Source organism: Galeopterus variegatus, unplaced genomic scaffold, assembly GCF_000696425.1.
Source record: "Galeopterus variegatus unplaced genomic scaffold, G_variegatus-3.0.2 Scaffold3, whole genome shotgun sequence".
Lineage (NCBI taxonomy): Eukaryota > Metazoa > Chordata > Mammalia > Dermoptera > Cynocephalidae > Galeopterus > Galeopterus variegatus.
In genome coordinates this window covers 700,108-721,392 of record NW_007726114.1, presented here as the reverse complement: position 1 = coordinate 721,392, position 21,285 = coordinate 700,108, and the positions used below count along the sequence as shown (strand labels likewise).

The 21,285-nt window shown below is 49.4% G+C and overlaps 1 protein-coding gene across 1 annotated transcript in view; it reads left to right on the top strand.

Moving 5' to 3' along the window:
* The window catches only part of DLGAP4 (discs, large (Drosophila) homolog-associated protein 4), a 212,668-nt gene continuing 191,383 nt past the window's right edge, over positions 1-21,285 (top strand). The window contains exon 1 of the mRNA XM_008568631.1: positions 1-21. The gene's annotated coding sequence lies outside the window, so the exon portion shown is untranslated. The remainder of the gene's footprint in view (positions 22-21,285) is intronic.

Genomic DNA, 21,285 nt, shown 5'->3' with positions numbered 1-21,285 from the left:
CGGCCGAGGCGCCGGGCGCAGGTAAGGGCGCGGGGGTGGCGCGCGGTGGCCCAGACCCCCTTTCCGGAGCCGGCGCGCCCAGTGCCTCGGCAAGACCCCCAAATCCAGGTCTCCGCCCCAACAGACCTCCCTAAACCGGGGGACGGGCTGGCGCAGAACAGCCCCCTCCCCCTGCCCGTTCTGTCTTGAGAGCCCCCCGTCCGAGGGGGCGGCTGGTAAGCCCCTGTCTCAAGGTGGGATCTCCCCATCCAGGTCTCCCCGGACCCTCAAGCCGGGGGGCGGTGGCGCTGTGGCCGGGAGCCCCCTGTCCAGGGCCGGACACCCATTCTGGCTCTTCTTCCCGCGGACTCCCCCGTGTTAAGGAGCTGCCAAAGCTGGGGAGCCCTCTACTCAGGCCAGCTCCCCAATCCGCAGGGCGGCCTGGGGGACAGGCGGACCCCTGCCCCAATCCGCAGGGCGGCCTGGGGGACAGGCGGACCCCTGCCCTGCCCTGCCCGGCCAGCCTTGGAGCTAGGGAGAGCGGGGGCTTTGCCAGCCGTCCAGGACATTCCTCCATCCAGCCCGGCTGCCACGGATCCCGCCTCAGTGGCCCTGGGAGCCTGCCCCGGCCCGCTCCCCCATTCCCGAGCCTTTTCCCCCCCCCGGACCTGGCATCTGGGGAGGGGGCGGGGGCAATGCCTCCCCCCCGCGCTGCATAGCGCCCCCTCCCTGTTGGCGTCCTCGGGACGGGCCGGGCTGACCCGGGCACCTGGGCTGGGGGGGCGCTCACATGGCTACGGGAGGCCCCCACGTGCGGTGCCCCGCGGTGAAAGGGGTTCGCGTTCAGAGCGGGTATCAGATGGACCAGGTGGCCGCGGAGGCCAGCTGGGTCCAGATGTGCTGGGCCTGTGAGAGGGGACCTGTGCTACCTGGACATGTGATGGCCCCTGGCCTCTTTCAGCCGGACCTGCCACCTGGGGTCCCCCTCCGTACCTCCGTCACTCAGTTCCTCCATCCCTCTATTCCTCTCCCTTCTCCCCTTCTTCCTCCACACTGCCCGTGTTGCAGAGAGGGGCTGTCAGAGTCTGTTGATGTTGTGGGGGAAATGAAATGGCGGGGAGGGGTCGTGGGTTGGTAAAGGCCAGTTTGTGGAGGACGTGCCCTGAGGCGGGAAGCCCCAGGCTTGGAGGGCTGCGCTGATGGGGGGAGGGTTCCCAGCACCCACACCTGCCTGGAAGTGGACATTGACAGAGGGGGAGGGAGCTGCAGTCCCCTGCCCCAAGGGAGCCTGGACCGCCTGCCTCTACTCCCATTGCACCTCCTCTCCCAGCACAGTCCCCCCTGGGGGGAAATCCTGGCTCATCTGCCTTTGTGCCTTCATTTGTGGGAGGGGGCTGTGTTTTCTGCCAGGCTGGAGGTGGTGGAAAGAGGTTGTACAGGACCATCTCAGAGAATGCCTGTTGGAGGAGCCCAGCTTCTGTCCGTCCTTGGGTGGCCACATCTCCCTTCCTTTCTCTGCCAGAGAAGCTGCCTGCTCCCAGGGTGACCAGAGGGGCTTGAGCCAGATTCCCATGGGCAGCAGGGCTGGGTGGGGCTGCAGAGCTGATGCCCTGGCTGATTGGAGGCTGGAGTGTTGGGAGACACCGCCAGGCCCCAGAGCTGGCTGTTGATGGCCAGTCAGTGACAGACTCCGAGTGTATTCCCAGCAGCTCCTGGAGATGCTGGCTGTGCATTTGGGGCGGGTGTGTGGCCTGTCCCTATGCTGTGGCAGGGGTGGACCAGGACCCTTCCAGGAGGACCCAGGAAACGGCCGCTCAACTTCTGCAAGCATGCCTATGTGTGGCTCCCATGGTGCCCTTCCCTCGTTCATTTGTCAGAGGGTGGGCAAGGCCTGTGCTGGGCGCTGGGGACGTGTGTTGGCCTGGTGTTGTCCCCACCCTCCAGCAGACCCTGTTTGGTGCACCCAGATGATGCCGGCCTCAAGCTGGAGCTGCAGGTTTGAGGCTGTGCCCCAGGCAGGAGGCTGCCTGGCAGCTGAGCTGGTGTTTCTGAAGGAAGGCTGTGCAGCACTTGGTAACTGAGGATAGAATGTGTACTCTGGAGCTTTTAAAAGACTCAGTGACGTATCGGATGTACCAGGGGCACTCACTGGCATCTCCTTAGGTCTTGTGCAGTTTATGTGCTACTGGCTTCATAAATGTTAATACTTCTATATGATGGGGAAGCTCTGAGGAACTGTGTCCTGGGCACTTTATATGACAGACAGCAGGTGGTCTCTACCCTCCCATACATCTGTGATTGATTGATAGATTCATTTATTCAAAAAGCATTAAAAAATAGCATTTTCTGACTCCCGTGAATTCAAACACTTCCCTTTAAACATTCCGAAATGTGTATTAATAAAATCTTGAATGCTGATTTTTTTTTTAGAGAGCACATAGTAGGTACACAATAAATGCCCATGGCTACCAGAATGAAGCCCAGCCTTCCCCCCCAACCAGCTACCTCTCTAGCTACCTTTTGCTCCCCACCCCCTCTCTTTGGCTCTGGTCCCCCCTGGCTGCTTTCAGTTCCTGGAACAGGCCACGTTCTCTCCAGCATCAGGGTCTTGGAACATTGTGGTTCCTCTGCCTGAGCATCCCACACCCCCTTCCTCCAACTTGCCTGCTTAACTACTACTCATCTCCAGGTCTCAACTTAAGCATCACTTCCAGAAGAAGGCCCTCCTGGATGCCCAGGCCAGGTTGTGTCCCTGTCACCACCTTCACAGCACTGTGGGCCTCTGCCTTCACTGCATATTGGACGTCCCTTGGTCCCTGTTCCATACTGGACGTCTGTTGGTGTGGTTGATGTGGGGAGGCGCAGGGTCCCGCCTGCCTCTTCATGCCATTCCCCTGGTACTGAGGACAGGTCTTGGCTCGTCCCGGGCACTCAGTCTGTTTCTTTTGACTGAATGAGTGGCCGAGCATGATCTGGGCTATTCTGAGTTGAGGGCTGGGCAGTGAGGCATGCTGGGAACCTTGGCCAGGCCCAGATGCTAACACGACTGTCCCTTTGTGTTTCTGGCCTCCAGCTGTTTCAGCAAACCTAGAGGCATTTGGCCAGGATCTGTGGGAGTTATAGGCCTGTAGCCTCTAAAATCCCAGCGTGTCTGTGGTACCCCAGATGCTGCACAAGAGGGCGAGGGGCCATGGCTGGGCAGGCCCTGCATCTTCGGGGTGTGTCTGTGCCCCTCCGGTCTGGTGTTTCCTCCTGTGCTGTTTTTCCCGTCCACCTCTTCATCCCTTCTTTCATTCATTTCCCTCTGTTTCCGAGTCCTCCGTTCCTTCTCTGGGCCACTAGTACTGCCCAAGGCCCACTCAATGCCCAGCCCTGTGGCAGGTGTGGGGACACAGAGTCACACCCAGGGTGGGGGCGTGCTTTGTGAACTGTTGCCATCCTGCTAGGCCCTTCCTAGTGATGGAGGCTGTTTCTGTCTGAGTGCTGGCAACGCTTCCTGGAGGACATGCGCTTGATCTAGGTTTTGGAGCATTTGGGGATTCGGTAGATGGAAAAGTGGGGAAGGGCACTGCTGGCCGAGAGAACTGTGTGGATAAAGGCAGGAAGGCAGCCCTGTGCTGGGTGGACTTTTGGATGGTTGGGATCAGTGTCCCTGTAAGAGGAGGTGACCCTCCCGAGCAGGCCATGGGGAGGCTGGTCATGGAGGTGGGCAGTGTGCAGTCATGGTGGGTGTCCACTCTGTGCAGGAGCCCCATGGATGATTAGATGTGCATCCTTGGATGAGGCATGTCCCCTCTTTGGGCTCCCCTGATAAAGTGCAGACTTGGACCTGGTGATCTCAGGTGCCTTCCACCTTCCACTGTCTGGAGCCTGTGGTCCTGACAGCCCAGGAAGGGAGGCCTCAAGGCCCCTGCTTCTTTAGACATCTGGGGACTATCACAGGATGGACAGTTTGCTCTAGTGGCTTTGAAGGACGGTGTGTGTACGTGCCCAGGGCTGGGGTCAACAGGCTGAGGAGGCTCGGGAGTTTCTTCTAACAGACGACCCTGTCGGTTAAGGGAGTGAAGGGGCCAGCTTTGTTGGTAGGGAGCACCCGGTTATGCACACTCTCACTGGGCCCCTTTGGGAAGGGCTTTCACTGAGGAGATGCTTCCTGTGTGTTAGACCAAAGACAAGCCCACCCCCCACTTCAGACTATTCTTGGGGATGGAGGGCTTCGAGACTGACATAACTAGACTTTCTTTTGTTGTGGCCTGTCGGGGAGGTGGTTGCCTGTTCTGTTCCTACACCCCCCAGCACAGTGTCTCCTGGCAACTGCCCCAGGCCAGGACTGAAGCATTTAGGGTGTGTGCAGCACTCCACAGTTTGCAGAACACGTTTAGTCCCCACATCTTCTAGCTATCCCTGGGGTAGGAATAGAAAGGGATATTGTCTTCATTTGACAGATGAGGAAAATAAGGCTCAGAGAGGGTGGGTTTCTGCCCAAGGTCACTTGGGGGGGGACCCACAGCCCAGGAGTCCCCATCCCTGGGTCCTTGGTGGCCAGCGTGTAGGGGCCTCTTGCTTGCTTATCACTTCCTGAGCCGAGGAGTGGGGCCCTAGATCCTTCTGTGCTGGGTTTCGCAATGCCGCCTCCTCCCCACCGAGCTGTCTGACGTGGCCTTTTCAAAAACCCAAAATGAATGGAAGCACATTTTGTTTGGAGAATTTTGCTACACCCCTCACCAGGGCTGGTTGCAAAACCAGGCTTGGGGATCCCTGCTGATGTTGATGATGATAATAATAATAACAACAGTACCATTGGCTGATATTTCTTTTCATCTGTTCATTCTGTAACACAACATGTTGACCATCGCCCAGGGCCAAGAGTGGTGCTGGGCCCACATTTAGTAAGCACCTTATGTCCCACCTCTCTTTCAGTCTTCATCCCACCTTATTATTGTCATTCCTGTTTTATAGCCAAGGAAATTGGGGCAAGAGAGCTTTAGTAAGTTGTCCAAGGCCCCACAGCTGGTGAAGTGGAGGTGCCAGGATTTGGCTCCAAGTCGGTTAGAGTTTAGAGTCTGGTCTCAGCCCCATGTTCTGGGGATTCTGAAGTTCCCATCTGCTCAACGGCAAGTGGCAGGTGGGGATGGAGGGGGAGTGTCAGGCCCATGGGAATCAAACATAGCAGACCCAGCTCCTGGATTTGGGGAACCTGGACATACACCCTGGAGGCAGAGCTCAGCCTGGTCTGAGAGAGCAACCTCAGAAGCACCCCTGGGTTTTGGTGAATGGCCACACTTTCCCGGCCTCACTAGAGGCCCCATCTGAGCTGTGAGATTCCCGGGCACCAAGGCCAGGGTGTAAGAGGACAACTGTGGCCTCTCCCAGCTCCTCACTCTTCACCAACATAGTTTGCATAAGCCAGCCTGTCTCTCAGGCTTCCCCGGGGCACGGGGAGGTGATGTGGGTGATAAGAAGTGACCACAATGGCAGGCCAGTGGTGAGGGAGAGCAAGATGTTTGGTTCCTCAGTGCAGCCCTCCTCCCCTGACACACACACACACACACACACACACACACACACACACACACACACACACACACCAAGTCCCGGGCACTGTCACAGGGGTAGGGGTGCCCCTGTGAAGGCAGCCTTGAGTAGATGAGCTGTGTGCCTCTTAGACGTAAGAAGCCCTGTGCAGGTGACCCATCTCCAGGAGTTTGCTTCAAAAATGGCTAAAGGGGCACTGAGTGCTTAAGAAAGCACGTGATGTGGGCAGCTTCGGTCTTTGGTGATGTAGAAATGGGGCAGCATCCTGGTGTATAAATGGAGCACAAGACTTATTGAGGCACTTACTGAGCACCTGCTGTGTATCTAGCACTGTGCTGGGCCCCACAACAGGGGATCAGAGCCACGCCCTGAAAAGGTGCTTGTGATTATGTGGGGCCAGTGAGACTCTGTGCCCCAGGGGCTGGGGAAGGAGCACTCAGCTTCTAGCTTCAGGTGTTTTTCTTTCTACAGTGACAGACAGATGTGGGCCAGGAGGCTTTTTCTTTGCAGCCATCAGGAGATGGGTACTGGGTATTTGGGGGGTTGTAGTAAGAGTAACCAGCTGGTTTGCTGCTGTGTGTCCCTGACTGAGTGTCTGCACCTCTCTGGGCCTCATGGTCTCCATCTATTGGGTGGGGATGGGAGTGGGGGTTTGATCTCTGAGGCTCTCCCAGCTTAACCCTCTGACTTCAGGGGTGAACAGAGCTGGGCTTCCTTCTGGGAGGTGTTAGGGAGCCCTCTCTGTCCTCACCCCTGACTCACTGCCTGCTTTCCCTGCTGCCCTCTGCTCTCCCAGCCCATGCCAGAGGGAGGGAGCCTTTCCTTCCACCCACTGTGGGCTGACTGCGCGCGGTGACGCAGCAACCGAGGACTTTGGAGCACAGCTTGGAAACGGGGATCCGGGTTTGCTAAAGATGGGGGGAAAAGGTTCTTCCCACCCCCCAGCTGCCTGCCTGCCTCCCTCCCTCCCAGCTGCCGCCAAGCCTTGGCATCTCCTCTGTTCTGCCAGATCCACTGAGGGGGGTGGGGGGATGGAGGCTCAGTTGAACAGGGCCCAAGTTTGAGTCTCAGTGTGCCAGGGCCTTGCTGTGTGCCCTGGAGTGGTTGCTGGCCTTTTCTGAACAGTGTGTGCTGCAGGGGGCTGGGCTTTGGGATTCTGCGGCTGACCAGGCAGCTTTGCCCTGACAGCTCTGGAGAGTCACCTGCAATTAGGGAGGAGCTGCTGGCTGGATGGGACTGGACGTCCAAAGACACTGGGTTGGAGATAGCTTTGGGGCTCTCTGCCACCTGTGTTTTCTATGTGTGCACCCCCCAGCAGGGGGTGCAAGGTGCTGTGATCATCCCATTTTACATCTGAGGAAACTGAGGCTACACAGCTGGTGGGTGGATTTGAACTCAGGTGTGTGTGTGACTCAGGCATTCAGGTGAGAAGGCAGACCCCAGGCAAGAGGTCACCTGGGTGACTGTGAGCCTCCTTCTATCCTTTCTGGGCCTCAGTTTCCCCATGTGTGCAGCTGGAGTCGGGGTTGCCCCGCCCACCTCTGCGCCCCACCTGGCACTGCTGGGAATTCCCTGAGCCTCCTCGCCTGACCTCTAGCTCCCATCCTCATAGCTGAAGTGTGGCAGCAGGTGAGGAGGTGTCAGCATCTCATGCCTCCTCCAGGGACCTAACACTTCTGAGGTGTGAGAGATTCCTGGAGGACTGGGCCTGTGTGAGGCCTTCCAGGGACAGCGGGGGCGGAGGCAGAGGCAGGTTGGCTCTGGGCAGCTTGGGGGTCTTGGCTAGCCACAGAGCCAGACCCAGCTCTGCCTGTCTACGCCTCTGACCCTCACAGATCTGGTTCACTGGGGATCCTGGAAAGGGCAGGTGTGGACAGGGAGGTAGGGCCGCCCTCTGGCTCCTTCCCACCCGCTGTGTGTGTGTGCATGTGTGTGTGTGTATAGGGAGTGTGTGTGGTATATGTATAAGTGTGTGATGTGGGGGTGTATGGGGGGCTTATGTGGTGTGTATGTGTTTGGGGTGTGGGGTGTGTGTGTGGGGAGTGAGGGGGGTGTGGGGTATGTGTGGGGGGTGTGGTATGTGTGACATTGCCCTGACTTAGGCCAGGCTTTTTGTAGATTGTCAGATCCTCTCAGCACTGGGACATGGATGACGTGGACATTGTCATCCTTCTGGACTCACCTTCCCTACCTCACTCTCTTCTTCCAAGTGTCCACTCAGCACACCATGTTAAGTGCCTGCCCTGTGCCCGCAGTAGGTGCTGTGCATATATCAGGGAACAAGCTCCCTGGTGCCTGTCCTGTGGAGCCCACGATCCTCTTGGGAGGCCCGCAGTCATTCCATAACCTTCTAGATGAATGTGAACTCACATCAGTGACAGGTGCTGCCACCACAGAGAACTTACCTGGTCTTGGAGGAGATCTTACCTGGTCTTGGGGGTCAAGGAGGGCTGCCCCAAGGAGGTGACACTGAGGCTGAGACCTGAGGGTGAACAGTTAACTGGGTGGAACAGCTGGTGCAAAGGCCCTGTTGTGGAGGCACCATGGGGAGCTGCGGGTCCGAAGCCTGGCGGGAGCCAGGAGGAGCTTGTGTGAGGAGTCAGGGCCATGCCGCGTGGGTCTGGTAGGCCATGGGGTGGACTGCTGGCATATGAGGGAACTAAGTCTCAGAGAGGTGAAGCAGCCAGCCCAGCAAGGGCCAGAAACTTGGCTGAATGTGGATTGGGTTCCCGGGGGTTTCCCTGGACAATCTACCTGGCTGTAGGTAGCAGAGCCCTTGGCCATCACTGAGTCCAACTCAGGACATTTGAGCAATTTCTGGAGGTCCCGCAGCAAGCTGGAGTGGAACTGGGCCTCCCTTTTGCAGCCTCTCAACTCCCCCTGCATGGGTGCTTCCCACTGAAAAAAGTAGGGAGCCACAGAAGGTTCCAGAGCAGGGCAAACCCACAGTGCTCTCCTGACCGGCCGCTCCACAGGACTTCCCGGCACTGGCATGGGGTGTTGGCTGCCAGCCCACTTGCTGAGGCTGAGGCCAGAAATGGCTGACCTCAGTTGATGCTGGCCAGGGCAGGGGCAGAGGCAGGGGCAGCCTGGGAGGGGGCAGCGTGGACAGGGGTCACCGTAGCCTAGGCTTCCAGGAACCATTTGCGAGATGGGGTTTGGTAAATGACGGTGCTGTTCCTGGAGGCCAGTGGGTTGGCAACCACATGTCTGCAGCCCTTGGGGTGGGCCTGGGGTTCAGCAGCAAGGCAGAAGTTGGGCTCCTGCCCACCCCATGTCATCTTCTCAAGCATCTTTTGGCTCCAGCCTTCATGACCTGTGGCCAAGATGATTGTCCCAGCCTCTTACCTGATCTCCTGCTCATATGTCCTCCACACACAAGCAAATTGATTGTACCGGAAACCACACCCAGCTGCTTACACCTGTTTGTGGCCCAGAGCCCTGAGTGAGACAGCCCGTGCTCTCTGTCGCCTGCCCCTGTGCACCCCTGAAGCCCCCTCCTGCTGCTCCCCCATCGTACCCCAACCTGCAGCTCGGCTGAATGACTTGGGATTCCTGGAACACTCCATGTCCTCTGGCCTCCCAGCCTTAGTTTTTATTGTTTCCTCTGCCCAGAAGACCCTTCCCCGGAGTGGTTGGTAACTCCTGTTTGTTATTTATGGCTCTGCTCAGGCCTCCCCTTCCCAGGAAACCTGCCCTCTCTCCCACGTGGGTCACTATAGACACCGACGGACTGGATTGCGAGGGTCTCCTCCAGGGCAGAGGCCAGTCTGATGCCAGCAGAGCCCCGTCCAGGGCCTGGCACACTGTAGGTGACAGCTCCCAAGTGGTGCCCAAGCCCTGCTGAGCCTGTGGGCCTGTGGGGAGAGGTGAAGAGGCAGCCAGCCAGGTCAGGGGGAGATGCTGGGCAAGAGGAAAACCTGTGCCCCTCCCACCAAGGGGCCAGGTCACAGCAGCCCCGGCCAGTGTGGCCATTGCAGCCCCCATCCCCTCCTCTGCCAGCCCTGGGAGTGGGTGCCTTTCTCTGGGGGCCACTTCATCACCTGGACCTGACACCGTGGGGGGGCCCGAGGCTGAGTGAATGGGAAGCTGGCTGGTGGGTTGCCCTCTGTTTAGCCTGCGGATCTGCCGGGCCTGTTTTTCCAACCTGGAAAAAGCTCCACTGTTTGAAAATTTATTTCTAGGAAGGGAATATGTTGCTTGTTCCTTAAGCCTCTACATTTTGGGGTCCATGTATTACTGCAGCCTACTCCACACTAACGAATACAAATATCCGCTATGTGCCAGAGATTATTCTAGGCACTGGGGATAACAGCACTCACCTCTAAAGGGTTGTTTGAGAATTTTCTGAGAACTGACGGGTGAATGCCGTTAGCTTGGTGCTGGCACCTAGTATAGGATCTCTGAGTCGGGTCTGTTCTTGTGTCTGTGCACAGTCCCGAGGAGCAGCCACAGGGCTGGCTGAGTTTGGCAGGGATGCACCTCTGGACAGAACAGAGGCCACTAGAGGAAGGAGACCACACTCCCAGCCTGGGCACATGGCCTGCCAGACCCTCAGAAACCAGCCCCTGCTTCTCTCTGGCCTCTCGTCTGCCCCATCTCAGGGCTCATCTTCTTTATTAGTTATCTTTTACGGTGTAACAAATTACCCCTGAAGTTAGTGGCTTAAAACGATAATTAACACTTATTCTGTCTCACATGCACACACGTTCTGCCTCTGGGAGTGACTTTGGGGAATCCAGTTGAGACTCTGCATGGTGACATTGTGCAGATGCTGGCGGGGCCTGGGTCAGAGCTTGACATCACTGTCTCTTCCTTATGCCCAGTGGCTTGAGTTCCTACATGTTAAAACTCAGGGCCTCATATACAGTGTGTGCTCAAGATGTTGGCAGCTGATACTGTTGTGCTCTTGTGACACCTCTCCCCCACTGGAACCCTCTGGCACCTCCTCCCAAACACTGGTCCAGATCGGCTCACAGAAGGTTGGCCTGGACCTCCCTGGGAGACTAGCCTGGGAAAGAGGGAAAAGGAGTGAGCACTTTGAACGTAGACCCCTGCACATGGAGGGAGACGTGCTTATCCCTGTTTTGCAGATGGGGAAACTGAGGCCCAGAGATGACTTGTGTAAGGGCCTCAGTGGTGGTGATGGGACTGAGTCACAGGCCTCTTGACTCAGAATCTAGTGCTTTCTGCTACCCCTCTCCAAAGAATCCTAGAGAGAACTTCAAGAAGCCGAAGAGAGTTCTAAGAACCCTCAAGGTGCCTGGGAGGCCTGGGAATGAGGATTCTTAGCCCCCCTCCCCTCATAACCCCCAGCCTGTGTGACCCTATGGAGTTTCTTCCCTCTCTGTGCCTCTCTCTTGCACACAAGGCAGTGGGGAGAGCCTGAACTCTGGAATGTGTGGGACCAAGGCCCCCACCCCCAGGCCAGCTTCTATGGCTCCCTCCCCCAGGCCCATCTCTGTCCCCTCTCCAGGCCTGCTTCTGTGCCCCCCTCCCCCAGGCCTATCTCAGTCCCCTCCCTCCTCTGCTGGCCTGGTTTGCGCGTGGCCCACATTCAAGGCGGCAGCTTTTGGGTGGGAGGTCAGGCAGTGGGAACCCTGCTTGGAGGGGCCCAGCCAGGCCAGTCCCTTGGCCTGGGGTGGACTCCCGCAGCCAGGGCCGGCAGCTGCGGGGCCGTGGGCGGATGCACCAGTTCTCCCAGTGCAGCAGGCCTGCTTCACGCCCCCCACTCCCTCTCTGCGTGTCCTGCATTGGGGAGCAGATATATTTAGAAAAAATGCTCTGTTTTGTACAGATTCCACATCGACTGTACTTGTCAGAGCTGGGGGAGGCAGGGCCTGCGAGCAGCCACACCTGGTACCTGGAATCTCAGCCTCCCTGAGCCCTTTGCCTGGCTGCCTGGGACCTCTAGGGGGCTGCTGGCTTGGTGAGGTAACTGATCAGACTGTGGACTGTCTGCTGACTGAGGACTGGTCTCCCTCTATACCTTCCCTGTCCCCTAAGACCACATCTCTTTGACCCTTCGCCCCCAGGTCACAACCAAACTCAATCATTTGCTCCCCACCTGCTCCCCACCCCCAACTTCTTCTGAGTCCTCTTCTGCCCTTTCTCAGCACTCTGGGTACTTTCTTCTGTGTGTAGTCAGTTGGCAAATGAGGATTCATGCCTGCTCTGGGCCAGGCCCTTGCCAGATGCTGGGGACATGGAGATGAGGGCCCTCAAGGTGGCCACATCACAGTCCAGGAGAGAGATCCTAGACCACTAAGACAACAGCAGGATACTGGCTGTGATCACAGGAGGCCCTAGGACAAGGAGCAACCAAGCTGGGGTAGTGGTCAGAGAAGGATTCTTGGAGGAGGAAGTGGTCCAAGCTGAGACCTGTAGGTTAAGCTGGAGTGAGCCACACCTGGGGACAAAGTCGGTGTTCCTGGCAGAGGGGACAGCACATGCAAAGGCCCAGAGTTGAGAGAGGACCTGGCTGCCGATGGGAGAGTGGTGAACAGGAAGGTGAGCAGGGCTGGATCTTGCAGAGCCTGGATGGCCTCACCCCCTCTGGCACTGTAGAGCTGTGGGGGTTTTCAGCTGGGCAGTGGCTGGATCTGGCGTGAGCAAGGCTGGGGTGGCTGGTCATTGGTTCCACCCGCTGCCTGCCAGGCTGGCCCCGGCTCCCAGGCAGATGCGCTATGCCCGACCTGGTGGGAATCAGAAATAGCTCGCACGTGCTCAGTGTGCCTGGTGAAGCGGCTCCCCTGCCTCAGCGCATTTCATCTGCGTGCGAGTCAAGGATGGCTCAGTGCTTGCGAGCTGGGTGACCTTCTCCCTCCCATTTATTAATACACCGCCCACGGGCTGTAGGCAGAGCCAGGAGAGTGTGTGCAGGGAGGGGGCGGGGAGGAGGCAGACGGGGGTCCGCCAGACAAGGGAAATGCTGAGGGCTTGGGCGGCTCAGTGCTTGCGAGCTGGGTGACCTTCTCACTCCCATTTATTAATACACCGCCCACGGGCTGTAGGCAGAGCCAGGAGAGTGTGTGCACGGAGGGGGCGGGGAGGAGGCAGACGGGGGTCCGCCAGACAAGGGAAATGCTGAGGGCTTGGGAAATGATACCTGCCTACGAGAAAGATACCCAGCAGATAAACCCTGAAGTATAAAGATGATGTAAAAATCCCCCAGAATCTACTTCTTCTGTTAACCACATTTTGATGTCAACCTTCCAGGTGTCTCTCCAAGTCAATCTGCCCTGGCAGATGGATTCATTCATTCATTCACTCAGCAAATGTTGTTGAGTGGCCACTCATGCCATGGTGGGCAGAGGGGACATGGCTCTGAGTAAAATAGATACTTCCTGGCCCTTAGAGCACTGGAAAAGCTGGTAAAACAGTGATGAGGCCCATGGGGGAGGATCATGGGAACCAGGGTCCCAGGCTGGGGGCCACGAAGACTTCCTGGAGGAGATGACACTTGAGCTGAGACCTAAGGGTTGAGAAGAAATTACTGCAGCAAAGAGGAGCAGGAAAAAGGTATTCCTGGCAGAGGGAACAGCAAATGTGCAAGCCCTGTGGTGTGAGGAGGTGGTGTTTTCAGGGAAGGGAAAGGAAGATGGTGAGCTGCAGTGTTGGGGTGAGGAGCAAGGACCAGGGGAAGCATCAGAGGGTGGCTGGGGCCAGACCTTACGGAGCTTCGTGGACTATGGTCAGGGTTTTGGGATTTACGTAAGAGCATGGGCTCTGGCACCAGAAGACCTGGATTCAAATCCAGATCTACCGTTTATCAGCTGGTTGACTACAAGCAAGTTACCTAACCTCTCTGTGCCTCAGTCCCCTCATCTGTAAAGTGGGGTCAGTAATGGTCCATACCTCGTAAGACTGTTGTAGGGATGGAATGATGTAACAACGTGCTTAGGACAGCACCTGAAACACAGCAAGCGCGCAGGAATGGTAGTTCACATAATTTTGAAGTCATCTATAGATGGAATGCATATGTGTAGATGCTTTTGCATAAATAAGGTCATTTTAGTTGTACTCATCTGTGGCTACTTTCCCCCTCGATGCTGGCCATCTTTCTGTCAGTGACTACAGAGTATTATGATATTTGAAGTTTTTGAATTGAGGTATAACAATTGTGTTGTAGAGTGCACTGATCTTAAGTGCATAGTGTAGCTTAAGATACACACACACACGTATCTCACTCTCACATCCACCACTCAGATCAAGATATAGGATATTTCCAGCTCCCTCGGAAGGAAACTCTGTCTTGCCTCTTAAAATTAATTCCCCACCCTCTGCCCCCAGAGGCACCCCATACTGACTTCTGAAGCCATAGCTTCGTTTCACCTATTCTGGACCTTCATCTAAATGGAATCATGTGGAATGCTTCTTTTGTATCCAGCTTCTTTCGCTCATTTCATCAATGAGATGCATCACTGTCGTGTGCATGGGTAGTTGATTCTTTTACGTAGGTGCCTAGTATTCCACTGAATGAGTATTTCATCCATTCTATTGTTGATAGACATTTGGATCCTTTCCTGCTTTCGACTGTGTGAATAGTGCTGCTTTGAACATTCTTATACATGTATATATGAAGTTATTTCAGTTGGGTATATACCCAGAAGTGGGGTTTCTGGGTCACAGAGGGTGAATATGTTCAGCTTTAGTAGATACTGCCAAATAGTCTTCCAAAGCAGTTGTACCTGTTTACATTCCCGCCAGCAGCGTGTGAACGTTCCATTTGCTCCACATCCTTACCAACACGCTGACTGCAGGTCATTTCTAACAGCTGCACAGAACGCCACATGTGGTCAGACCAAACCGAACCAGCTCCTGAATGATGGACATTTTGCTTGTTGCCCACGTTTACATGATTTTGAAAATTAAAAAACTAAGAAATAAGTCAATAAGATAAAACAAATAAAATAATGGAAGCAACCAAGATGTCCTTCAATAGGTGAACGGATAAACAAACCGTGGGACATCCGTACAATGGAATATTATTTCAGCGATTAAAAACACAAAAAGCTATCAAACTTCAGAAAGACATGGAAGAGTCTTTAACACAATTACTAAGTGAAAGAAGCCAGTCTGAAAAGATTATATACGGTATGATTCCAACTATATGACATTCTGAAAAGGCAAAACTATAGAGATGATAAAAATGTCAGTGGTTGCCTGGAGGTTGGGGCTGGGAGGGAGAGACGGACAGGTGAAGCTCCGAGCATTTTCAGGGCTGTGAAACTCTTCTGTATGATACTACAATGGTGGATACATGTCATTCTGCATTTGTCAAAACCCCTGGAATATACAACACAAAGAATGAACTGTAGTGTAAACTACGGACTTTAGTTAACAATGATGTATCAATATTGGTTCAGCAATTGTAACAAACGTACCACACTAATGCAAGATGTTAAATATGGGGGCAACTGTAATGGGGAAAGATCAGGGGGTATATGGGAACTCTGTAATTTCTGCTGGTTTTCTGTAAACCTAAAATTGCTCTTCAAATAGTCTACTAATTTAAAAGTAAATAAAAACGAAAATAAAATGTAAAAATATTAGAAAGAAAAAAGACAAAAACAGAACTCCCTATAAGTATCTACTGTGGTGTTGGGAATATTTTCTATTGGTCATTTCCTCTAGGGATTTTTTTTCTTTTTCAGGGTGGGGATGACACTCTGGAAACACTTTTGTGTCTCACACTCCTGTTCTCTCCCTCACTGTTAATTTGTATGGTGGAAGCACATCCCCATGTTACTTAAAACTCTTCCTAAATATCACGTTTAATGGCTCCCTTAAGAAGGAGGTGATTTAAATACTGATGATGGAATAGGAGCTGTTGTGTTTTGGGGGAAAAAATGGAGATTGATAAAGTGATGGAATCGTGAGATCTCAGATATGAGCATTCCATTTTAGGAGAAATGATTTAGAATCCTGTCATCTTACTTGGTACAAATGCATCTCAGAATCTCAGTATAGTTATCTTCAAATGACAGAATGAGGTGTGTTTACATTCTGGAAATAAATGAATATGGATCTTTGAAAAGATGAGTCTTAAAATTTGGGGACTCAAAGGATTTTAGAACCTCTAAGTTGAAAGAGCCAGGCAAGGTATTCTACTTTAATATGCTTTTCCAGTATAACTTTGATTTATTCTCATTTTTTAAAACAAGCATTTATTGAGGTATAATTGGCATATAATAAATCGCACATATTTAAAGCATTCAAGTTGATGTTTTGACAAATGTATACACCCATGAAACCATCACCAAAATCAAGACAATGAATATATTCATCACCACAAAAGTTTCCTTATGGCCTTTTGTGATTTCTGTCTCTTGCTCCTCTCCTACCCCATCCCACACCGCCCTTGCCCCTCCCCACCCCCAGGCAAGTACTCATTTGTATTTCCTAGAATTCTATGTAAATGGAATCGTACAATATATACTCTTTTTTGTCTGCCTTCGTTCACTCAGCATAATTATTTGGCAATCCATCCATGTTGTAGTGTGTATCAGTAGTTCATTCTTTTTTATTGCTGAGTAATATTCCATTGCATGGATATGCCATAGTTTATTTATTCATTTACCTGTTGCTGGACATTTGGGCTTGTTTCCACTTTGGCGTTATTACAAATAAAGCTTCTGTGAACATCTGCGGAGAAGTCTTTGGACAAATGCTTTCATTTCTCCTGGGTATTCACCCAGGAGAGGAATGCCTGGACAGTATGGTAGGTGTATGTTTGACTTTATAACAAACTTCCAAACTGTTTTCCAAAGTGGCTGTGCTAGTCTAAATTCCCACCATCAGTGTATGAAGGTTCCAATTCTTCCACAGTCTCACCAACACTCGGCATGGTCAATTTTTCTAAAACTTCCAAACTGTTTTCCAAAGTGGCTGTGCTAGTCTAAATTCCCACCAGCAGTGTATGAAGGTTCCAATTCTTCCACAGTCTCACCAACACTCGGCATGGTCAATTTTTCTAATTTTAGGCATTCTAATCAGTGTGATATCTAATTATGGTGTTAGTTTTTAATTCCTTGGTGACCAATGATGTTTGTTGAGCATCTTTTCATGTGCCTATTCGCCATTTGTATATCTTCTTTGGTGAAGTGTCTGTTCAAATCTTCCGCCCATTTCAAAATTGGGTGGTTTGTTTTCTTATTACTGAGTTTTGAGGGCTCTTTTCATAATCTGGGTACAAATCCTATAAAGGATATGTGATTTAAGAATGTCTTTCAGAGGACAGATGTGTTGAGCATCTTTTCATGTGCCTATTCGCCATTTGTATATCTTCTTTGGTGAAGTGTCTGTTCAAATCTTCTGCCTATTTCAAAATTGGGTGGTTTGTTTTCTTATTACTGAGTTTTGAGGGCTCTTTTCGTAATCTGGGTACAAATCCTATAAAGGATATGTGATTTAAGAATGTCTTTCAGAGGACAGATGTGTTTAATTTTGGTGAAGTCCACCTTATCAATTTGTTCACTTATCAATTTGTTCACTTATGGACTGTGTTTGGTGTTGTCATATCTAAGAAATCTTTGCCAAATTCAAGATTATAAAGGTTTCCTCTATGCTTTCTTGAAGTTTTATAGTTTTAGGTTTCATATTTAGAATTATGGTCCATTTTGAGTTACTTATGTATAGTGTGAGGTATGGATTATTAAATTTCATATTTTGCTTATAAACATCCATTCATTCAGCACCATTTGTTGAAAAGCTCTCATGGCTCTTTGTTCCTTTGTCAGAAATCAGTTATGTGTATGTATGTGGCTCTAATTCTGGATGCTTTTCTATTCCATCAGTCTATTTGTCTATATTTACACCAGTATTACACTGTTTTGAAATCAGGCCCTCCAACTTTGCTGTTGTTTTTCAAAGCTGTTCTGGCTATTCTAAGTCCTTTGCATTTCCACATAAATTTTAGAATTAGTGTATCAGTTTCTACAAAAATGCCTGTCAAAATTTTGATTGGGATTAATTTGAATATATAGATCAATTGGGGAGAATGAGAGTTTGAACATTATTGAGTCTTCTAACCCATGAACAAGGTACCTCTCTCAATTTATTTAGGTGTTTTTTTTAACTTGTCTCAGCAATATTTTAGTTTTTCATATCAATTATGAAAATCATATTATATTCATATCTATTTCATATTTTGATTAGTTTTTCATATTTTGTTTGAAATACCTATTTATAACTATTTCATATTTTTGATGCTGTTATAAATGGTATTAGAAAATTTTTAATTTCTAATTGTTCATAGCTCGTATATAGAAATAAAATTGATTTTTTGTATATTGATCTTATATCCCTGTAACCTTGATAATTTACTTATTGTTATAGTAGCTTGTTTTATGTGTGGATTCCACAGGATTTTCTATATGGGCAAGCATATCACCTACAAATAAATATAGGTTTCTTTCTTTCCAATCTGGACGTCTTTTATTTCTTGCCTAATTTCACAGGCTAGAACCTCCAATGCAATGTTGAATATAAGTGGTGAGAATGGACATCCTTGCCTTGTTCCTGATCTTAACGAGAAAGCTCTCAGTCTTTTACCATTGAGTGTGCTGTTAGCTGTAGGATTTTTGTAGATACCTTTATCAGATTAAGGAAGTTCCCTTCTATTCTTATTTTGCTGAGAATTTCTAAAATCAGGAATGTATGTTGGATTTTGTCAAATGTTTTTTCTTCATCTTTTCAGATGGTCATATGGTTTTTCTCTTTTTGCCTATCAATATGATAAATTACATTAATTGATTTTCAAATGTTAAACTAACCCTGCATTCCTAGGATAAGCCCCATTTGGCCATGATGTATGTCTTTTAATATCTTGTTGGGTTAGATTTGCTGAAATTTTGTTTAGAATCTTTGCATCTATCTTCATGAGGGATATTTATAGTTTGCATTTATTGTATTGCCTTAGGTTTGGGTATTAGGGCCCCATAAAATGAGCTGGGAAGTATTTTCTTCTCTTTGGTCTTTTACAAGAGTTTGTATAGAATTAATATTATTTCTTCCAAATGTTTGTTAGATTCACCAGTGAAGCTATCTGAGCCATGAGTTTTCTTTGTGGAAAGTTTTTACCCACAAATTTAATTTCTTTAACAAATATAGGACAATTTAGGTTATCTATATGTTTTAGCAAGAGCTTTGGTAGTTGTCTTTAGAGGAATTTATCCAATTCATCTAAGTTGTCAAGTGTATTGGCATAAAGTTGTTCATAGTATTCTTTTGTTATCACTTTTTAAAAAATAACAGCTTTATTGAGAGATAATTTACATACTGTACCTATTTAAAGTGTATTAATCAATGGCTTTTAATACCATTGTACACAGAGTTGAAAAACTATCACCACATCAATTTTAGGACATTTTCATCACCCCAAAAAGAAACCCTGTACCTATTAGCAGCCACTTCCCTTTGCCCTGCTCCATCCTCCACTCCCAGCCCCGGGCAACCACCAATCAACTTTCTGTCTCTATCGATTTGCTTAATCTGGACATTTCATATAAATGGAATCATACAATATGTGGCCTCTTTTGGCTGGCCATTTTTAGCTTAATATTTTCAAGGTCCATACAGGTTATATTGTATAACAGTACTTCATTCTATTTTATTGTCGAATGTATTATGTTGTATGGTTGTACCACATTTTATCTATCCATTCATCAATTTATGGACACTTGGAATATATTCAGTTTTTGGCTATTACAAATAATGCTCTGTGTGAATATTGTGCGCAAGTTTTTGTGTGGACATGTTTTTCTTGGGTATATACCTAGGAGTGGAATTGCTGATTCATATGGTACATGAGAGGTCTTCAAAAAGTTATGGAAAGATTTGTATTATCTTGTAATTCACTTTGTCCACCAACTTTTTTTTTGTCTTTTTTGTGACTGGCCGCACCGCGTGCACCGGCCATCCCTATATAGGATCCGAACCCGTGGCCAGAGCGCCACTGCACTCCCAGCGCTGCACTCTCCCGAGTGCGCCACGGGGTTGGCCCATCCACCAACTTTTTGAAGTACCCCCATATGTTTAATTTTTTGAGCAACTGCTACTCTGTTTAACAAAGCAGCTGTACCATTTTACATTTCCACAGCAGGATATGAGTTTTCCAGTTTTTCCAGATCCTCACCAACATTTGTTATTGTCTGTCTTTTTAATTATAACCATCCTAGTGGGTGTGAAGTGCTCATTTGGTTTTGATTTGCATTACCCTGATGGCTAATGATTTTGAGCATCTTTTCATGTGTTTATTGACCGTTTATTTGCACACCTTCTTTTGAAAAATGTCTACTCAAATACTTTGCCCATTTTTCAATTGGGCTTCTTGTCTTTTTATTGTTGAGTTGTGTTTCAATACATTCAGACTATAGACAACAGAAATTTATTGCTCATAGTTCTGGAGGCTGGGAAGTCCAAGATTAAGGTGCCAGCAGATTTGGTGTCTGGTGAGGGCTCAGTCTCTGCCTCCAAGATGGCAACTTCTTGCTGTATTCTCACATGGTTGAGGGAAACAGGCTCTGTGAAGCCTCTTCTTTAAGGGCACATTCTACCCTTCTTAAAGGCCCCACTTCTTAATATCATCACCCTGGAGGTTAGGATTCAACATGTGAATTTTGGTGGGACACAAACATTCAGGCCATAGTAAGTTGTTAAGAGTTCTTGATGTATTTTGGATACAAGTCCCTTATGAGATATATATGATTGACAAATATTTATTTTGTGGGTTGTCTCTTTGCTTTCTTGATAGTGTCTTTTATAGCACAAAAATTTTAAATTTTGATGTAGTTCAATTTGTTTATTTTTTCTCTTGGTATATGTTCTTTTGGTATCATATCTAAGAAACAGCTGCCTAATTCAAGGTTGTGAAGATTTATGCATATGGGTTTTTTTTAAAGAGCTTTAAAACTCTTACATTTAGATCTTTGATCCATTTTGAGTTACTTTTCTGTACATGGTGTGAGGTAGGGGTCCAATATCTTTCTTTTGCATATGGATAATAAATTCTGCCAGCACCATTTTTTCAAAAGACTGTTCTTCATTGACTGGTTCTTTCCCCATTGAATGGCCCCCATTGAATGATTTTTTGAAAATCAATGGACCATAAATTTGAGGGTTTTTTTTTCTAGATTCTTAATTCTGTTCCGTCAATTTATTCTTATGACAATTCCACACTGACTTGATTACTATAACTTTGTTATAAGTTTTAAATCTTATTATCCATTTGATATCTGTAGAATCTATAGTGATGTCATTAGTGTCATTCCTGATATTGGTAATTTGTGTCTAATATTTCTCTCTCATTTTTAATTTTTTCGATCAGTCTGGCTAGAATTTATCAATTTTATTGATCTTTTCAAAGAACTAGCTTTTGGCCTCGTTGATTTTTTTTTTCTGTTTTCTCTTTTATTGATTTTTCTTCTGATGTTTGTTATTTCCTTTCTCCTTCTTATTTTGGGTTTAATTTGTTCCTCTTTTTTCTAGTTTTTTAAAGGTAAAAGCTGAGGTCATTGATTTGGAACCTGTTGTCTTCACTAATGCAGGCATTTAGTGCTATAAAGTTTTCCCTATATAATGCTTTAGCAGCATCCTGCAAATTTTGATATGTTGTGTTTTCATTTTTATTCACTTCAAAGTACTTTCTAATTTCCCTTTTGATTTCTTCTTTGACCTGTGGGTTATTTAGATGTGTGTGAGTTTCCAAAATCCTCCAGAGATTTCAGGGATCTTTCCATTAACTGTTTTTAGTTTGCTTCCATTGTGATC